Source organism: Peromyscus leucopus, chromosome 4, assembly GCF_004664715.2.
Source record: "Peromyscus leucopus breed LL Stock chromosome 4, UCI_PerLeu_2.1, whole genome shotgun sequence".
NCBI classification, from domain to species: domain Eukaryota; kingdom Metazoa; phylum Chordata; class Mammalia; order Rodentia; family Cricetidae; genus Peromyscus; species Peromyscus leucopus.
Genome location: NC_051066.1, coordinates 113,099,127 through 113,118,598, shown reverse-complemented (window position 1 = coordinate 113,118,598; position 19,472 = coordinate 113,099,127).

Here is a 19,472-nt window from a genome sequence, read left to right as displayed (position 1 = left end):
TTTCTGGCCTCTATATCTAGTGGCTGTTCTGTCCTCTGACCCCAGATAAGTTTATTAGGGTGTACAATATATTGGGAAACACAATGTCACCACATAGTGCTTTGCCTTAGTTTGGTCATCTCTTACCCTATGTTATTTAAACTTAGGAAAACTCCCAGGAAAGAGAATCTGGTCACTTCACTCTCACTTAAAACCTTCAAGGATGCTTACCTGGGCAAGTCTAAATTTCTTGTTCTGGTCTGTAACATATTTCATGCTCTGATGTCTGCCTAGGTCACTTCTTACCTCTTCTTAGCTTGGGGAGTGCTGAAATGTCCACTCTCTAGGGCATTTGCATGCCCAGGTCTCAGGTAGTTAAAGTGGATTGAGAAGGGCTGCCTGAAGACACCAGATCTAATCACTGGAAACTGTTACTGTTATAGGGAAAGAGGATCTTTGAGGTTGTAATTACTATCTTATGTAGCTAGAGTTTTCCTGCCTTGCCCACAGTCAGGACAAATCTTTGTCACCCACCAGTCCCACAGCTGCTCAGACCCAACAAGTAAGCACAGAGACTTATATTGCTTACAAACTGTATGGCCATGGCAGGCTTCTTGCTAACTATTCTTATAGCTTAAATTAATCCATTTCCATAAATCTATACCTTCACATGCTGCTTGTAATGGCAGTGGCTGGCAGTGTCTCCTTCCGCCTTCCTGTTCTTTTTTTTCTCCTCTGTTAGTCCTACCTATACTTCCTGCCTAGCCACTGGCCAGTCAGTGTTTTATTTATTGACCAATCAGAGCAATTTGACATACATACCATCCCACAGCAATCTTAAGATGGAGAGATTGTCTGGGATAATTATGTGAGTCCTAAATATGATCCAATTATGTGGTCGGAAATGTCCATAATCTTCGATGGGGGGAATCTGATATGCAGAGAAGACGATGTGAAGAATAGGTAGACTTAGAGTGATGTGGCCATAAGCCACAGGATTCTAACAGCTGTCAAAAGCTGGAGGAAGCTTGGAGAGCTTCCTTCAAGAGTGTGGTTTTGTCAACACCCAGACTTTACAATTCCAGGCTCTAGAGCACTGAAAGAATGCATGTATGTGGCCTTGAGGAACCTAGTTAGTAATGCATTGCACAGCAGTAGGAAACTCACACAGTTGTGCTGTCTGGCTCACTTGCCCCATCCCAGGACTCTAACAAGATGACTCCTATGTCTGCAGCTTACATGTTACCTCTTTCAGGGAGCTTCTGAGATTCTTCCTCCTTCCATCTCTGGTTCTAGTTTGAACAGAAAGATGGCCTTTGTCTGCCTTGAGTCCTTGAACAAAGTGCTCTGTTATAGTCATAGATGTGTTTATCATGCATTTCTTTCTATATGACCACTTCTAGATCAGTCTCCTTTTATAGTTTTAAGTTCCTGGGGGCCACTTGCATTTTTCAACCTCCTGGGTTTGTCACAGTGCCCATTAAACGTGGCCACCAAGTGCATGGTTCCTGCTCTGAAAGGGAGGCTGATGTTGTGGATTGGTGGCCAGTGGTAGACCACAAGGGTGACATAACTCTGGGTGAGTCAAGTGAGTGCAGGATTTCTCATTGCCTATCACTCCTTCACCTCAGCTCTGGAGTTTCCAGAGGCCTGAGGCCTAGGGTCATCCCTTTAGCTTCTTATCCACAGAACTAGAGTTTATTTCCACCCTGGCTCTTTTTATATTCTCCTTCCTTCTCAGCTCTCATTTTCCTGCCTCCCAAATAGCAGTGACTCACACTCTCAAGCACTGCTCTTTCTCCTTATTTTTAGGTGCCTCATGATTTTTCTCATTATTGCTTCTGGCCTAGACTATAGTTGGGTGATAGGCTGTTATTTCCAAGGCCAACCTTCAGAGTGCAAACTAAGTGACATTTTAATATATTGAGCATGCTACTGTTTCAGTCATCTATTCTCCCTGAGCAGGAGGCAGCTGAGCATAGAACTTGACAATGAGGGATTGGGTTCCAGTCAAAGGGATGGTCTTAAAGTATCCTCTGCCAGGTCTTCCCCTGCAAATAAGCATACCAATGCATAATTCCTGGACCAAATAAACAGTCAAATTTTAGATTCTTCCCTAAAACCTGACACCTTCTTTTTAGCCTTAAAGAAGGTAGATATTGTTTTATTTTTCTCTCTTTTAAACCCCAAAGTAGCAGGGATTCCAAGATGTGGCAAAAGTGATGTATTTTGTACTCTTTATGAAGCAACTGTAATATTGTAATTATGAAATCTGAGGGGAGAGCTAAGTAATTCATTCACGAAATGATGGAATTAATTATCGCTATAGTTTGGGTCTTTAGTGTCCTTCTGAAGCCTTTAAAGGACCCAGGATGACCCTCCTGAGAGGCAGTGGAAACTGGAGAATATCCCAGTAGGAAGATACTTGTGGCATGCCCTTGAAGGGAACATGGGACCCTAGTCTCTTCCTTTCTGTCTTTTACTTCCCAGTCACAAGGTGAACGGTTTTGCTCTAACTTATAACAATGTGAATTTGTTTCAGAGGAAGCCTAGATTCAGAATGCTGCCACAGTGGTTTCCCACTACAAAATGGCTGCCTAGAGAAATGTTTCCCTAGGGCCAGCCTTGAAGATACCCAATTATTGCCTCAAAGGTGGCCCAAGGAGGGTCAGTCGCATCTCAAGCTAGAAGCAGAAATTGGCAGTTCTGACCACACAATGTGGGTTTTCATGAGGTGTGTGACATGTAAGAGTCCTGGGGTCATGTAGGTTTGCATCAAGAGTCCAGAAAAATATTGATCAGAAAATATGTGGCAGTGCTGAATTCCCTGCAAGGTGGCCCTGAGAGGCTATTGCATGAATCAGAAGGCAAAACCTTGTAATGGGACTTGAAGATATTGAAGATGCAAGGACTGTAGGACATTCCCAAGAAAGTCTGCTGGAGCTAGGCCAACAGATGTCACATGTGTTGCAGGTAGCAAAGTTATAGGGGTAGAGCTGCCCAAGGCTATTAAGTTTAGCCGACCCCATCACCAGCTCCAGATACTGGACATGGAGCTGTACGATTTGACATTTGCCCTCCTATAACACAAATCTTAAATGGTCTTATTAATTAAAAAAAAGAAACCCTCAGACCCAGAAATTTGGGTGAAAGCACAAAGATCAGAAAAGCAGAACGAGTTACAGCCAACCTCACCTCACCAACTCCTCAGCCGATCCTGTTTCCACAAATCCCCAGACTGAAAACCTCGAGTCCTCACCCCTGAGGGTCTCAGTTGAACTGCTGCTTAGTTCCTGTCTCCTCATGCCTTATATACTGTTCTCCACCCAGCCATGTCACTTCCTGGGATTAGAGGTGTGTGTGCTTTCCAAGCAAAGGCATGAGATCTCAAGTGCTGGGATTAAAGGCTTGTGCCACCACTGCCAGACTCTATTCCCAGGGTGGCCTTGAACTCACGGGGAGATCCAGATGGATCTCTACCTCCCAAGTGATAGGATTAAGGGTGTGTGCCACCACTGTCTGGTCTCTATGTCTAATCAATCTAGTGACTGGTTCTGTCCTCTGATCCTCAGATAAGTTTATTAGGGTACACAATACATTGGTGTACACAATATATCACCACACCCTCCTGAGTTTGTCTTACTTTAGCTTTAGCGTTCCTTGTCATGCCTCTGTTCCTCCCTTTTGGAAGGAGGTTGTTTACTTTGTGTTGTTATGTATTAGAAGTATGGAACCCGAAAGTCTGATTTTATAGGGGTTTACCATAAGAGGTTATCTTGAATTTCACAGGACTTTGAACTCTTAAGTAGTGTTGGACTGTTATGACTTCACGATCTTCATAGATGGGATGCATACCTTTGTGTCATGAAGTAAACATGAGACACTGGGGAACAGAGGTGGAATGTTATGATTTAGAAGTCAAGCTGATGGAGGCAGAGCTATGATGGCTACTTTTGATGATGAACTTGGTAGGATTTCGGATCACTTAGACACACCCTTAGATGTATCTGTTTGGGTGTCTGCAGAGGTTTAAGGTTGAAGACCTAGACTCACACTGAATTTGGGTGGCATCATTCCATGTCCTAACTAGGGACATGGGGGTAGATCTGGGAGGAGTTGGGGAAAGGGGATGGATATGATCAAAATACATTGTATAAAATTCTCAAAGAATTAAGTTTTAAAAAATTGAAAGTAGAAAGCAGTGGACCAGCAGACACCAGCCAGCATTTACTTCCCTTGTTTTTTGACTTTACATACAGTGTGACCAGCTTCCTCATACACCTGCAGCCATAGCTAAGACGTTCACCACCACTTCTTTCCTGCCGTGATGGACTGGACGCTCAAACTGTGGGTCCAAATAAACTTGTCCTTCCTTCCTTCCTTCCTTCCTTCCTTCCTTCCTTCCTTCCTTCCTTTCTTCTTTCCTTCCTTCCTTCCCTTTTGTCAGACATTTTCCCATAGTAATGTGAAAACAAAAACAAATCAAAAAACAAACTAATTCAGGCCCTAGTCACCAATTACCTTGGGACTGGGACTGCTTCAAGTGGAGTTTGTGCTTTATTTGAAGAAACCCTTTGAAGGACTGAGGAAGCATTTAATAAGCAGATACTGCATTTAAACTTACCTTGGAGTGGTGAGGAAACTTGGGCTGGATCAGGGAAGAAGCGAGGAAGCTTGTCCCGAGTGTGTGCTCTTCCAGATACGGCCAAGAATAATGCAGGAAGCAGAGGAGAGCTATTCAGAGATGGTGCTGACAAGACTTGATGTAATGAGGGGGTGGTATCTGGTTTCAGTCCCAAGGCTGAGAAGTTTACAAGGGGGCGGTGATGAACGCTTCATTGTAGGTCTTGATGACTTGCAAGTGCCTGTCGGTGATCTGGAAGACTATGTAGTGGGCAGGCAGGGATGTGGCTTGCCCTTAGAAGAGAAACTTGCCATATGTGCATAGTTTTAGGATTCTTCTGCCTAAAAGCAGTAGCTGAAAAACCACAGGCCTGGGTTTATATGCACTGCATTTGAGAAGTTGCCTGAATTTAGTCATGTAGGAACACACCAACAGCTAAAGGATGAGTTAACAAAGAACCCAAAGATTGAGAAGGAGCAGTCAGAGTAAAGACATCTCTCAGAAAACAGGAAATACTTTGAAGTTAGAGGTTAATGATATCAAATATCCCAATTTGATATTTAGCCTCTAGAGAGGCTAGAGTAGCTGAGGATTTACCATTTTTTGTTTGCTCACTCTATACTCAAAAGCTACAAACGTTCCAAGGATTTTTATCACAGGTCAGGAGGAATGAGACAGAGTAGATTTAAAAAAAATGACAGATCAGCAAGAAGAGGCAATAATTGGAAGTTTGACAACAAGACCACACTTAGAGGAAAGAGAGTTAGACTTTACATTATCCTTAATTATTATTTTTTTTTGTAGTGCTAGAAATCAAACCCAAAGCTCTATACATGATGGGCAAGGTTCCAACTTTTAAAGGCAGTGCCTGAATTTGGTTGCGAGGGAGAGCTCAGCAGTAGAACTATCCAAGGTCTCTTGGTCTTAAGTCTGCCTTGAGCTGGTCTCAGCAGGTGTTAACTCACTTCAAGCTAGCAGAAACTTACTGGGATTGGGTGCTTTGAGCTTCTCCCTCAGTCTAGGGGCTTCTCCAATGCCATGTGCAGGGAAAGGTGCTTAGGGACATAAGCTTGGCAGTGTAGGGGAATAATATTCTTGCGCAAACTTTTATGCAGGGATATGGAGCTGATGAATAAATATTCTTGCCTACAATTTCTCAGGTGAAGCTTTTAGGATAATCTGCAAATGTCTCATCAGTCAAGGTGATCTGAGCTCCATTACCTAAAATGGTGACAACACTTATCTTGGCTTTTATTGTTTTCCCCTTCCATCATTAACCATTTTACTCCTGGAGTTACATCCTAAGACATAGCCAACCTCACCTAGCCAACTCCTCAGCCCATCCTGCTTCCATGAATCCTCAGACTGAAAGCCTCTGGGTCCTCACCCCTGAGGATCTCAGTTGAACTGCTCTTTAGTTCCTCTTCCCCCTCATGCCATTTATACCTTTCTGTGCCCTGCCATCTTTCTTCCTCTCTCTGTCCAGCTACATCACTTCCTCTTTCTGACCAGCTCTATCATTTCCTGTCTGTCTGTATTGACCTCCAGACCTCTATGGTTAACTAGTGCTAGGATTAAAGGTGTGCAACACCACACCTGGCTCCGTTCCCAGTGTGGCATTGAACTCACAGATCTGGATGAATCTCTGCCTCCCCAGTGCTAGGATTAAAGGCATGTGCTACCACTGCCTGATTTCTATGTTTCATATAGTGGATGGTTTTTTCCTTTTATCCTCAGGCAAGCTTTATTTATCAGAGCACAAATAAAACACCACCACAAGAACCCTGGCATGAAAGGGACCAGACAGAGAACTACTGATCTAGAGTTCAGGTTCTTCACTCCAGGGCTGAGGACAGAAAATTGAAGATACTCTTTATTTTTCATTTAGTAGTATTTTAATATTTAACAACAATAAATGAGGTAACATTACAGTAAGAAATACCTAAAAACACTAATGTCCTGGGATTACATCTTCCGTGGATCACATGGGGCCAGTGGAGAAGAAAGGCCTGACAGAGGGATTGACGGTGCCAGGAGCATATTTGTGTATGAGAGAACTCTTGGCAACGTTCAGGAAACTTAAACTACCCTCCTCACAATAGAGGAACACACCAATCCAGCCCAGTGGTCTCTCTATATAGTGCTGGAATACTGGGCATGTGGTGAGGAGATTGTGATGATCACCCTCCTTCACACACACCAGAAGAAAGGCACCCTCAGATTCACTGAGCTGGTTTCTGTTGCTAATCCAGGAATCCTTACAGGCCCCCACAGCCCAGTTCCAGGAATTGTTCAAATCCAGCTCCCAGTAATATTTCCCTGCGATGAAGCAGTCTGATCCCCAGGAAGCTAAATAGGATCTAGCAGAATCCACAGATCTATCCTCACCGTGAGGTCTGAAGCTGCATCTTCTCATGACATTGAAGAGCTTCACATTGTTAGGGCATATGCTTGTAAATTTAAAGACAAAGTTGAATAGGAAGTGGCTGTAGCTTTCAGTCAGTCCACTGATGGGTAGAGAGCTGAGCTCTAGATTCAGAGTCTGGGGCATGCTCAGCTGCTGCTGCATTGACTCACTCTTCCTGAACATGTCATTCAAACCCTGGAGCAGTAGCTCATGTGGCTCCTGGGACATTGCCATCAGCTCCTGATACATTTCTCTTAGCTGTTGGCTCTTTTGGACCATCATGGCTTCTCTTCTCCTGAGCTTCTCTAAAACATGTTGGCCTTCATTTTTCATACACTCAATATGTTGCTCTTTCTTGTCCCGGCCAGCGGGATCTTCAGCAGAGACCCTAGAAAGGGGAATGGCAAATGAAAGGGACAAGAGACACAAAGAATTGACAGCAAGACAGTATTCTGAACAAGCTGCAAAATTTTATTTTTCTCAGGTGGGTTTTATAGTAAGCAGACCAGGAAACTTTGGGAAAAGATTAGGGGACTGTTGAGTTGCCAAGCAACCCAACCAAGTAACCTAACCACAAAACATGGTTACTAATGGTCACTGTAGCAGAAAGATAAGGAAATGTTAAGTTATTAGAAAATAACTCAAGCCTTGTCCAGGCATGTCAAAAGTTTCTGGTTAGTGGCTCAATATTGGAAAACAGAAACCTTAACTCAGGCAGGCAATATGGCAGGGCTCTTAAAATTGTTCTCGGCATCTCCTCCCTTTATTTTATTTTATGAGGAAGTGTGCCTACCTGAAAGGTGGTGGACCTTAGCTGGCTGGGGGAGACATTGAGCTGACTCCTAGAGACGCTTGGGGTTTGAGAAAAAGGGTACCTTTTGGGGAGGAGAGGGCTTAGGCATTTTTGGTGCCTCTAGATACCAACCTCTATGAAAGTCAGGTTTGTCTCTCAGGGAAACTGAACCAAGGGCTATTAAATCAGCCTTCCCCTGCAGTGCTTGGCCTGGCATCCAGCGGTGTCCATACTGGCTGATGCCAATAAGCATAGGTTCAGACTTTACACTGCTCCTAAAGGAGAAGAGGACTGAGAAATATCACAGGGACCACATCCTTGATCCAGCCTTTTGAGCCAATGGTAATGAACCTGTATAGGTTTTGATGCCAGGGAGTCTATTTGTTTTTTGATGAATCAGATCAGCCTGCCAATTATAAAGGGACCCAAAGTTACAAATAACAAGGCTGGTTAATGGTCCTGCAAGAGGCATCAAAAGGAGAACATGGTTGATCTCCACCAATCATCTGCTGTGGCAGAGAATTGCTGCTTATGTAGCTCTAGGCTAAGTTTATGTAGCTTATTTATCTGGGTTTCTACCATTCCAGACTCATTAATATAATAACAACATTCTTCCCTCAGAAAAAGGCATGTCCCACCCTTTTCTGCTGTCAGCAGGTCCAAGGCCCATTGGTTTTGTAGGGCAATCTATGCAAGAGAGGTTAACTGCCTCTGGAGGGAGGACAAGGATGCTGCAGAAGCCTCAATTGCTACCTGAAGTTGCTTGGATAGATGAGCTGTTATGAGGGAATGACCTAGAACTCCTCCCGCCAAGCCTGCAGAGACCAGAGAGGTGGCGAGGGAAATTCCGTCACAAGGGGCAAGAAGACAGCTCTTTTTTTTTGTTTGGGCAGGGGGACATCCCATCCCAAGAACTCTGCAGGGGTTCTGAGCATAAGTTGTGGGACCAGAGTGACAGGTAAGCAGAGCGTGCCCTGTGGGATAGGGATGGTCAATTATTTTGATAGAGTGCCCTTGCACCAAAAGAAAAATCGGGTATGTGTGTGTGGTGGGGGGAGGGGGGCAAAAGGATGATTGGGTAATACAGTCTGGATGCAAAAGGGAAGGGAAACACTGGAAAAGCAAAAATCAATCTTGGATCGGCCTGGGTCAAGAAACAAGGGTACTTCAGGGATGGGGTGGAAGCCATGGGAATTATCAGTGGTGGTGCAATTAAGGACCTGAGGCAGGGGTACTGCTGTCAGGGGAGGACATCCCAAGACTGCACATAGGAAACATGATGAGAGATTCCCAATGCCAGTAACATTGGCAAACATAAGGCCTTCTTAGAGGAGGGAAAGCCAAGAAAATGAAGAGGAGGAGGATGATAGTTGTGTCATTAAATTTTTTTTCTTGTATAAGGATATTATGATGGACCATAGATTGTACTTGTACATAAGAGTGCCAAATGTGAAGTCTGGAGCTACGCCATGTGGCTGTTTGGGCCATATACATGGCTCCTTCTACTGGATTAGTCCATTGTGAGTCCCACATGTCCCAAACCACTAGGGAATATCCTGTAGATGTCTTATAAAATTTAGGGCCATTCCATTCTTTTCCAATTACCTGTCCCTTAGCAGGAGAAATGGCATCATGAATTTTGCAGTAAGAGTAGGGGCATCCTACCCTTTTCTCCTTTAAATAAGTTTTGCAATTGTGAACAGTCTGATCATACAAAAAACAGATAGCAGGAGCCACCTTGCTGGGGGAATTATGGAAACCAGTTGAGAAAAATGGGATTCTGACATCCTTGCAAGGGGCAATCAGTGGTAGCCAATGGTCACCAAAGGTCTGTGTTTTAGCATAATTAGTATAATTTTCAGTCAAATAAAAGTGCCATGCGAATGGGGACGTGTTGACAGGTCTCTGGTTCTACTAAGAAGGTACAGGCAGCAGCAAAATCCAGAATATCCAGGGAAATTCTCCTAGTTTTTTCTTCATCAGCATCTGTAAAGAAGGAAAGGGAAAACGACCTCAGGGGCTATCCTTTTCCTTGGATGATTGGTTAGAGTTGACTTGTTTAACTAATCTCTCAGGGAGCCATTGAGGACCTCCCTCTGTTTGGTCATAGATGCATGCTGACCCTTGACCCCAAATCAGTACTAGGTCGGGCCCTTTCCACTGGGCAGTTAAGGGGTCTCACCACATGACCAATGCTTGGTGGCTTTGAGTTTGTGGATGCCAAAAGCGATCCATTGCAGACCTTTCATTCTTGTTCAAGGTAAGGAAATTAAGGACAAAAAGGGCATGATGTAAAAGATTTTGGGGGTTGCCTCACGTATCATACAGGCTTCCCTTCTTTAATTTATGAAGCATGGATTTTGAGTCTGATGAGCATGTTCAACGATGCCCTGGCCCTGGGGGTTGTAAAGAATGTCAGTGACATGCTTAATTTGAAGTTGTTGGCAAAAAGATTGAATTTTTTTCTAGTATATCCTGGGCCATTATCAGTTCTTATAACTTTAGGTTTTCCTAGGATGGAAAAGCATTGCAAAATATGGGAAATATCATTTGTGGAGGCCTCCGCAGCCTGGAGAGAGGCAAATATAAAACCACTAAAGGTATCAACTGTAACATGTATGTATTTAAGTTTGCCAAATTCAATTAAATGAGTAACATCCATTTGCCAAATTTCATTGGGAACCGAACCCCAGGGGTTAACTCCCAGATGTTGAACCGGGAGGGAGACAGCACAGTCAGTGCAATTTTAACAATTTCTCTGGCCTGTTCTTGAGTAAACTTAAACAGCAAATGAAGGGAATAAGCATTTAAATGGTGAAGAGTGTGTGCTTGGGCAGCCTGGGAAAGGGATCCTGCAAGAACAGAAAAAACTAATTGTGTGGCTGCATCAGCCAAGGCATTTCCTTCAGATAGAGGACCAGGCAATTTTAAATGGGCCCGTAGATAGCCAATAAAAAAGGGGCAATGTGTAGCCATAATCAAGGAGCAAAGCTGAAGAAAAAGTGGAGTTGCATTGGTAGAGGGTTTAATAAAGGGAACGGTTTCCAATAAGGGAGCAGAATGGGCAACATAAGCACTATCAGTATACAAATTAAAGGGTTGAGAATGAAAATATTGGAAAAACTTGAATGACTGCATAAAGTTCAACAAGCTGTGCTGAGGAATATGGGGAGAGGCAGGAGGAAGCCTTTTCATCCACAACATAGGCAGCAATCCCATTGGCTGAGCCATCTGTAAATCAGGGGAGCCTCCCTTATAGGTTGTGAGGCAGATAATTTGGGGAAAACAAAGGGATGAATTCTGCCAAACTGTAACAAGGGATCACTAGGATAATGGTTATCAATAGTACCAGGAAGGAGGAGCAGGCAATGGGCCATTCATCATTTGTTTAAAGCAGCCAATCTAATTGTTCTCACGTATAGGGGGCGACTATGGAGTCAAGATCTTTTCCAAAGTATTGGCGACTTGATTCTTTGCCCTTGATAATTAGCTTGGCCATTAAAGATTGGTAAGTGGCCAGCACCTTTGAGGGAAAGGTGGGTATGTGGACCCAGAGTAGGGGATTCCCTCATTTTTTCTTCTCTGATGGTTATTTGTTGCCAGAAGACTAGATGTGTGTGTGTGGGGGGGCATTCAGGAATATTAAAACTGACAGAATGACAGAGTGGATGGGTGGACTCTTTCAGGGCATTTTCTTCCTCCTTAATTTTTTGAACATCAGGGGGAATGATTATAAGTTTTTAAGACATCATTAATTAAATTCCAGTAGGAAAAGGTTTGAACAGGGACCTTTTCAGGACCAAAGGTCTGGTAAAAAATCACTTAAACAGTCACCAACCCGTCTCCAGTGTTTTTCATCTATAGTTCCTTATAGTGGGTAGCCATTCCAGCTTTGACCTGTAAGTTCCAACCCCCATTGAGGCTTTGGTAATGGTCAAGCCTACAAGGCAGGGCTGAGAGAGGACGCTGAAACCCAAGTTCTGGATGTGGGGGCTCTCTTGGTTCCTGGACCCTGGATGATGGAGGTAGACCAAGTGGAGTTCTCCAAAAAACACTGCCGGACTGCACTATACCTTTCCCAGACCCTGCAACCTACCTATCCCTTCAATTTTAAGTTATGCCACAAAATAAACCTCCCTTTTAACTACGTGGAGTGGCCTTAATAATTTCACCAATATCTGGTGCCCATTGTGGGGCACGAACCCACGACCCTGAGATTAAGAGTCTCATGCTATGCCGACTGAACTAGAATGTTGGGGTTCCAAAACATTTCCATTTGGAAGTTGGTCTTCTTGGTACAAAATAGCGTATTAGGCAAAGAATTGCCCTTGCCTCAACTGCTGACAATGAGTGCTGTCCTATTGAACAAGCGGGACACAATAAAGTGACTTCTGAACTCTGCCAAGACAGGGTAAGATGGTCTTTCAAAATTCCTGCTTCCGAAAATGGTCTGTCAGATACTCTAGTCTGTAGCCAATTTGAATGCATCAACAATGCTGAGAAACATTAGGTGACTGTCCAGGCTGCCAGCTGTCTCGGTTTACTCTTGCAAGATTCCCGAAAGTTGCTTGCATCCATCTTCCAATTCTCAGTTACCATATATTCCTTCTCAGGTCTTTGAGATTGAAGACTAGCAGTTATAGTTACAACTTAATATGTTCTATCTAAGGTATTATATAATATATAAAGTATTAGATTCAGGTTCTTTAGGATAGGACACCTTTTGGAATGATCTTTGTAACATGCCATTTACCCATGCTCTGGAATTCTCTGGATTTTGGTATGTGTTTCTTACTTGATGTTGTTCACATTGATTGTAGTTCCATCTTATCTAGGTCATTATCCCTCATTACTCCTGGACAATATTTGATAACCGTCCCTTTTTATATAGTCTTGTATTAGGTTAGAACCTTCTTATTTAGACAAAAGGGGATATGTAGTGAGTAGCCATTCCAGCTTTGACCTGGAATTTCCAACCCCCACTGAGGCATCAGTAATGGTCACGCCCACAAGGAGGGGCCAAGAGAGGATGCTGAAGACCCAAGTTCAGGATGTGGGGCTCTCTTGGTTCCTGGACCCTGGATGATGGAGGTAGACCAAGATAAATTCTCCAGAGAACACAGTTGGACTGTGTTACACTTTTCCCAGAATCTGCAACCTAACTATCCTTCAATTGAGAGTTACGACACAAAATAAACTTTCCTTTTAACTACATGGAGTGGCCTTAATTTCACCAATAGTTTGTTCTTGGGGAAACCAGGACAGACATCTCCATTATAGTCAAGAAAATTTTTTAAGTTCTTTTTAACCCTAGTTCCTTGTGTCTTGAGAGACTGTTTTAGTCCCGAAATAAACAGACCCTGTTTATTAAATGCTTGTCACATCGTAAATTTACCTTGCGTCATCACATTGGAATTCCTCCGGATCTGTCTCACGGCCAGGAGTTTCCGTGGCGATCACTGATAGACCTTATCATGGAGCAGTCTTCCATGGTGATCCAACTCTTAGGCAGGCCTGTCTTGGTGTGTGACAACATACACCACTCATCAACATCCTAGAGCCTCTCACTGGGCACTAGTTGTCCTAGCCAGTAAGATCTTCAGAGACCCTAGAAAGGGGAATGGCAAATGAAAGGGACAAGAGACACAAAGAATTGACAGCAAGACAGTATTCTGAACAAGCTGCAAAATTTTATTTTTCTCAGGTAGGTTTTATAGTAAGCAGACCAGGAAACTTTGGGAAAAGATCAGGGGACTGTTGAGTTGCCAAGCAACTCAACCAAGTAACCTAACCACAAAACATGGTTACTAATGGTCACTGTAGTAAGATAAGTAAATGTTATTAGAAAATAATAGCCTTGTCCAGGCATGTCAAAAGTTTCTGGTTAGTGGCACAATATTGGAGGACAAAAACTTAACTCAGGCAGGCAATATAGCAGGGCTTTTAAATTGTCCTCAGCACTTCCACTTGACCCCCAACCAGACATGGTCAGAGCAGAGTACAGGAGACTATTTGCTCCCGCAGTGTCAAGTAGTCTGTCCACAGAGTTGTCCTTCTGTTCTCTGCCTCTATATTCCCTTTAATTTCTTGGATCTTCTCCCACAAAGATGCCATTTGCTGTAAAAGTCTTTCCATTTGCTCCTCAGCAGCTACTTCGATGGTACCTTGTTGGTGACTTCTGTGCTCATGGGAGTCAGAGCAGAGTTGACAGAGGTAGCTCCTGTTCTCAACACAGAAGATCCTCTTTGTCTCCTTGTGGGTCACACATTTATGCTCCTCAGAGCTCAGGTACTTCATGAGGCTGGCTTGTCTGGCAATGGACACCAGCTTCTTCAGAACAGTGTTGCTTCTGAAGTCCTTCTGCTCGGATGGTTCCCTACACATAGGGCAATGGACAGGAAGCTGGATGTCTTCCCAAGAAAGGTGGAGGCATGCTTGACAGAAGCTGTGGCCACAGCTTATGGTGACTGGGTCTGTAAGGCAGTTCAGGCAGATGAAGCAGGTGAGTTCTTCCTGGAAGGCTTGTGACATGTCTGACTCCATTTATGCACAACTTGTCTCTGGGCTCAGCAATCTTGACTCAGGACACAATAATATTAGTTCAGCTCTGGGGTCCAATCCTCAAGGTGTAGGTGTGGGTAGATCTAGCAGTCTCTGGAGCCAGAATGTTTGGAAACACACTCTGTCAGGACTGGTGAAGAGTGAACCTGGCTGGCTCTTGGAGTGTCCTGTTATAGTCTCCTGAGACCACGCCCACTTCTTCCCAATTCCCTTTCCATTGGTGAGTTCTAAATGGATGGAAGACTGAATTAACTGTGAGGCCAAGTTCCACAAGCAAATCTCCACAAGGTTTCCCTAGTCACTGCTTAGCTGGGTGTGGTAGCTCACACCTTTAATCCCAGAATCCTAGGGAATGGCCTGCTGAATTGGGAGGAGGTTTAGTTTAGAAACCCTGCCTAGCCTATACAGTGAGAACTTGTGTTAAATAAAAAAAAAAAATGAGTAATTTTGCTACAATATTATACTGTTTCTAAATATTTTGTGGTGTGCTTATATTTTTGCTTTTCCTTTTACAATTTAACAGATAATGATATCAATCTGTGATTCTAGCAAATGTCGACATGAAAAGATTCTTACTAGTTCTTTGATAATTTTGGTCAACTTATTTTTATCATATTCATTTCAACTACAACTTCTTTGAGATTCATCCTCTTTCTCTACCCACTGTTAGAACTCTCTGTTCTATTCTTTTTTCTTTTTTTAAAAATACATGTTTGGGAAGCCGGGTGGTGGTGGCTCATGCCTTTAATCCCAGCACTCTGGAGGTAGAGGCAGGCTGATCTCTGTGAGGTCCAGGCCAGCCTGCTCTACAGAGTAAGTTCCAAGACAAGCTCCAAAGCTACACAGAGAAACCCTGTCTCAAAAACAAAAGACAAAATGAAAACAAACAACCAACAACAACAACAACAAAACCACCATGTAGAATGAAGTAAAACCCAAGAGGCTGAGATGTTTCTCTCCTGAGGAAATTTTTTGATTGAATATCATTTGAAGTAGGAAAGCTCTACCTAAACTCACATGTGGGGCATTTACCCACCAACCCCACAGCTCCCCAGAGTTTTCTTGAGTGCAAGCAGCAGGAAATATTAGATAGAAGGATTTATAGTGGAGAATCTTGCGGAGATAAACAGATAGAAAATAAAGGATAGCCCCGAGAGGGCCTGGAACCTATTCCAACGGGCCCCGACTGTCTCTGCCCTAGGGTTTTTTATAGAGACACCAAGGGGTGGAGCAAAAGACCTGCTCCCCCAGCACAGCCAAGTGCAGACCATCTCAGACACATGCACTCAGGCCCGTGGTCCTGATCATCCTCTATTGGGACCTGCTGGGTAAAGCCACGAGGAACCTGAGAACGGGCTCCCATAGGTCCCCCATTCTTAATATACAAAAAAAAAAAAAATAATAACTATTAATGGCTTACAGCAATCTCCATAGCTGTTACACCTCCCAGTATGGGAGTAGAGGATGATATAGATGGCATTTCTCTTTTGAAGTAGGTCCAAGGTGACTACAGCAGTCTTAGCTGCCTCAAGCCCTTTCTAAACCAAAAACTCTTAAGGCAACTACAAACTTAAAGAATCCCTTAGCTTCATCATTACCATTAACAGGTTAACATAAATATTGTTATACATAGTCACAATTCTCTCAATCTTACAACTCAAAGCAAACTCTTAACAGAACCATTAGAATTAGCATATATGGTGCTATATATTGTTAACAATTTTCTCCATCTTACAACTTTAACTCAATAATTTGAATTTTCTTGTTAACAGAACATAGGAAAAACTTCGATGTATTCACATCAAACTTAAATATTTCCTTAACTCCACAAAACCAGGGTGCATTAATATCAATAGGTTTCTGCGAACATAATTCAATCTCATAACTCCTCCTTTTCTTTATAATTTTTTAAACAAAATCTCAAACCTAGTTAGAAGAACCCAAACTCACACAGTTCCTATAAACCCATATTGAAAAGCAATATTTTCAATCTAACCATTAACACTTTGAAAACTTTTAGCAAAACATCCAAAAGCAGTTTCTTAATAAAACTCTTTACACATTTTAAAAGTAGTCTTAGTATACCCCATTTGCATTTCTTACTAACAAAATATGACATTAATCTACTCAAACAACAATTTAAATTAGACTAAGGAATATTAATTCTCCCTTTTCTTTATAATTTTAAGCAAAAATCTCAAGCCTAGTTAGAAAGCCCAAACTTTTCTGTTTAAACCGTTCCATTTGTAACACAAAACCAATTCCATAAGTAATTTCATTTTTACATAAACAGTTCCACAAAACAATTCATGAATCACCAGTTAATAAAGCATATATGCATACACAAAACTGCATCTTGATTCTAGGTAGAAATAAATTTCTTCATTTAAACAGTTCCATTTTTAACCCAATTCCAGCAAACAATTCCTAAGTCATTACTATGAATAAACCCAAAATTGCCCCATTGCAATGAAATCTATTGTTTAGTTCATGAAACCCTAAAATTCAAATGATAAATTTTGGTACTAGCCTTCCAAATATGAAGAAATCCATAACCAAAATCTTTTTGTAGTTTTATCTCATTTTAAGTTCAAAAAGTTCAAAAAAAGTAAATTCTGGTATTAGGCTTTCACTTCCAAATATGAAGAGACGTTTTACAACCAACACTTTTTGCAGTTAACAATTTTAGTTCAAACAAACGTCTCTGCAACTTTTGTTCTCACAGACAGAGACCTTTCTAGGTACAGTAGTATTCTAAAACGCACCGTTTTTGATGTTAGCTCAGATTTTTTTGTGTTGAGTTGATTTTTCCATGGATCTCAGCTGCGGCTGTCTTGTGCTGGTTCTGGCGTCTGCCATTCTTAGCTTCTTAGCAGCTTCTGGAGCTTTTGACACCATTCAGACTGCCTGCTTTGCAGTCTACTAGGACACTACCTTTTGTGTCTTAGGTGCTTTCACCATGTACATTAAGAATAGACTCACACTTAACATTTACACTTTACAAACTCACATATAACATTTTTTGCCTTGCAAAGCATTTAGCTCATATTTAACATTTACACGTTTTTACAAACTCACATACAATGTATTAACATCTACTTATTTATACTCCTTAAGAAAACTATAGAACTATTTTAGCAAATATATTTTTTTATTAATTTTTATATACTTATATTTATTTCATCTTTTTATTTCTTATTTAAACTTATATTTACAACTAGCATCTTATAAGCTTATTACTACATGTCTTAAGACTACCTTAGATACTTCTTGCAAGCTTATATTCTTAAACTCTACAGATCTATTTTACAAACTTATATAGGGCTACCATTAACATATATCTAATTTAGCAAACACCTAAAGATTTCTTAACACGGAGATCTAACAAGAGAATATTTTCTACAAACTCACATCTTATTTTCATTTTTCTATTTCTTACTCTTAATTATTATCACTACCTCTATTAGAAAGATTCTCTTAACTAGACAGGAAGTAGGTACATCATTTCTAACGTTTAGTTTATAGTCAGCTTTGTTATAAAGCACTGGGATTTAGTGAGTGTTGTCATTATAGAGTTGTGATACTTGTTGCTAGGAGATTGTAACATTCTTGAGACAAAGCCACACCTCAAAGTTGCCAGAGTTCTCTCAGCCTTTCTAGAACCGGCAGAGATGCACTCTCAGCGGTAGACAGTTTTTAACTAGAGGCTGTCCCTTCACCCAAATTCATAATAGCTCCCCTAAGAACTTCAATTCAGACAAACGTGTCTATTACAGCAGTACTTTTGGTTGTTTCACTTGACACTGAGGGTGAAATTACTGTATTTAGCTGCTGTAAAGCTCTTTGCCAAATACTGCACAGCTATTAGGTGATATAAAGTATTTTTATAAAGGAGCTAGTAAAACCAAAAGCGACACAGCTCCGAACTCGATTTCCTCACTGTTTGCATTCACCAGTGACAAAACCTCAGAAATACTAATCGAGCCACTTTCATTCTGGTTCCTTTATAGGAAATGTGATTGGAGCTGACTTTTCTTAGTTCCAAGCTCCTTACCAGACGCTCCTGTAACCACCAAGCTTCATTCTCCTCTTGTGAAAAAACACAAACATGTCCTTGACCCCATATTAACATAGGATCGGGGACCCTTCCATAATCCCAAGCAGGGATCTTTCCATCTTAAACTTTTGCTATTTTGATGAAGAGCATGTGACTGTTGAGCCATTTCCACTTGGGATAATGCTCAGCCATTGCATTACCCTCAGTTAAAGGATCAGGAAGACTGGAGTGAGCTCTAATATGGCACACAAAGCATGGCAGCTTTCTTTTGTGGAATAGCGTCTTGACTTTTTTGAAACATTTTGACTTGATTATTAGTTCTAATATTTTCACCAAAACTGTTACTATTCAAAGGAGTCAAGAACATAGATGTTATTTCATGAAACATATCCTTTATTAGCTTACTTTGAGAAAAAAGCATTTTCAGGATTTAGTATTTTCATTTCATTAGCTTTAACTCCTGATGTTATTAGCAGCTGTGATATTTAGCATTGATTTCTTATAAGGAACTTTCAGGTAAAGCAACTCTTTTGTAAGACAGCTAGATTTTCTGAAGTTTGTTTCCCATCTATAAAGCAGTCATTTCTTTTTTGAATGTCTGTTTCCTTGTCTCCTTATTAGATTTGCAAAGGAATTACTCATTGCAGGCAGTTTGTTCAAAAGGCAAAGAACTTTAATTTCAACATAAGTTTCTTCATATCTAAGACAACGACGTTCAGTGTATAAACTGCTTTCCCTTGTTTTAACGATTTTAAAGTGGCGTGTTTGCTCTTTTTTTTTTTTTTTTTTTTTTTGCTTTTCGAGACAGGTTTCTCTGTGTAGCTTTGCGCTTTCCTGGACTCACTTGTAGCCAGCTGGCCTCGAACTCACAGAGATCACCTGGCTCTGCTCCGATGCTGGATTAAAGCGTGCGCACACGCCGCTCGTGTTTGCTCTTAAAGGTAACATTTTGTCATCTGGCTACCGTAAAAACTTTGCACAGCTATTACGGTAAATAAGGCATTTTACCAACCCCCAAACCACGAAGCACCTAGTTCCATATCCTTTTAAT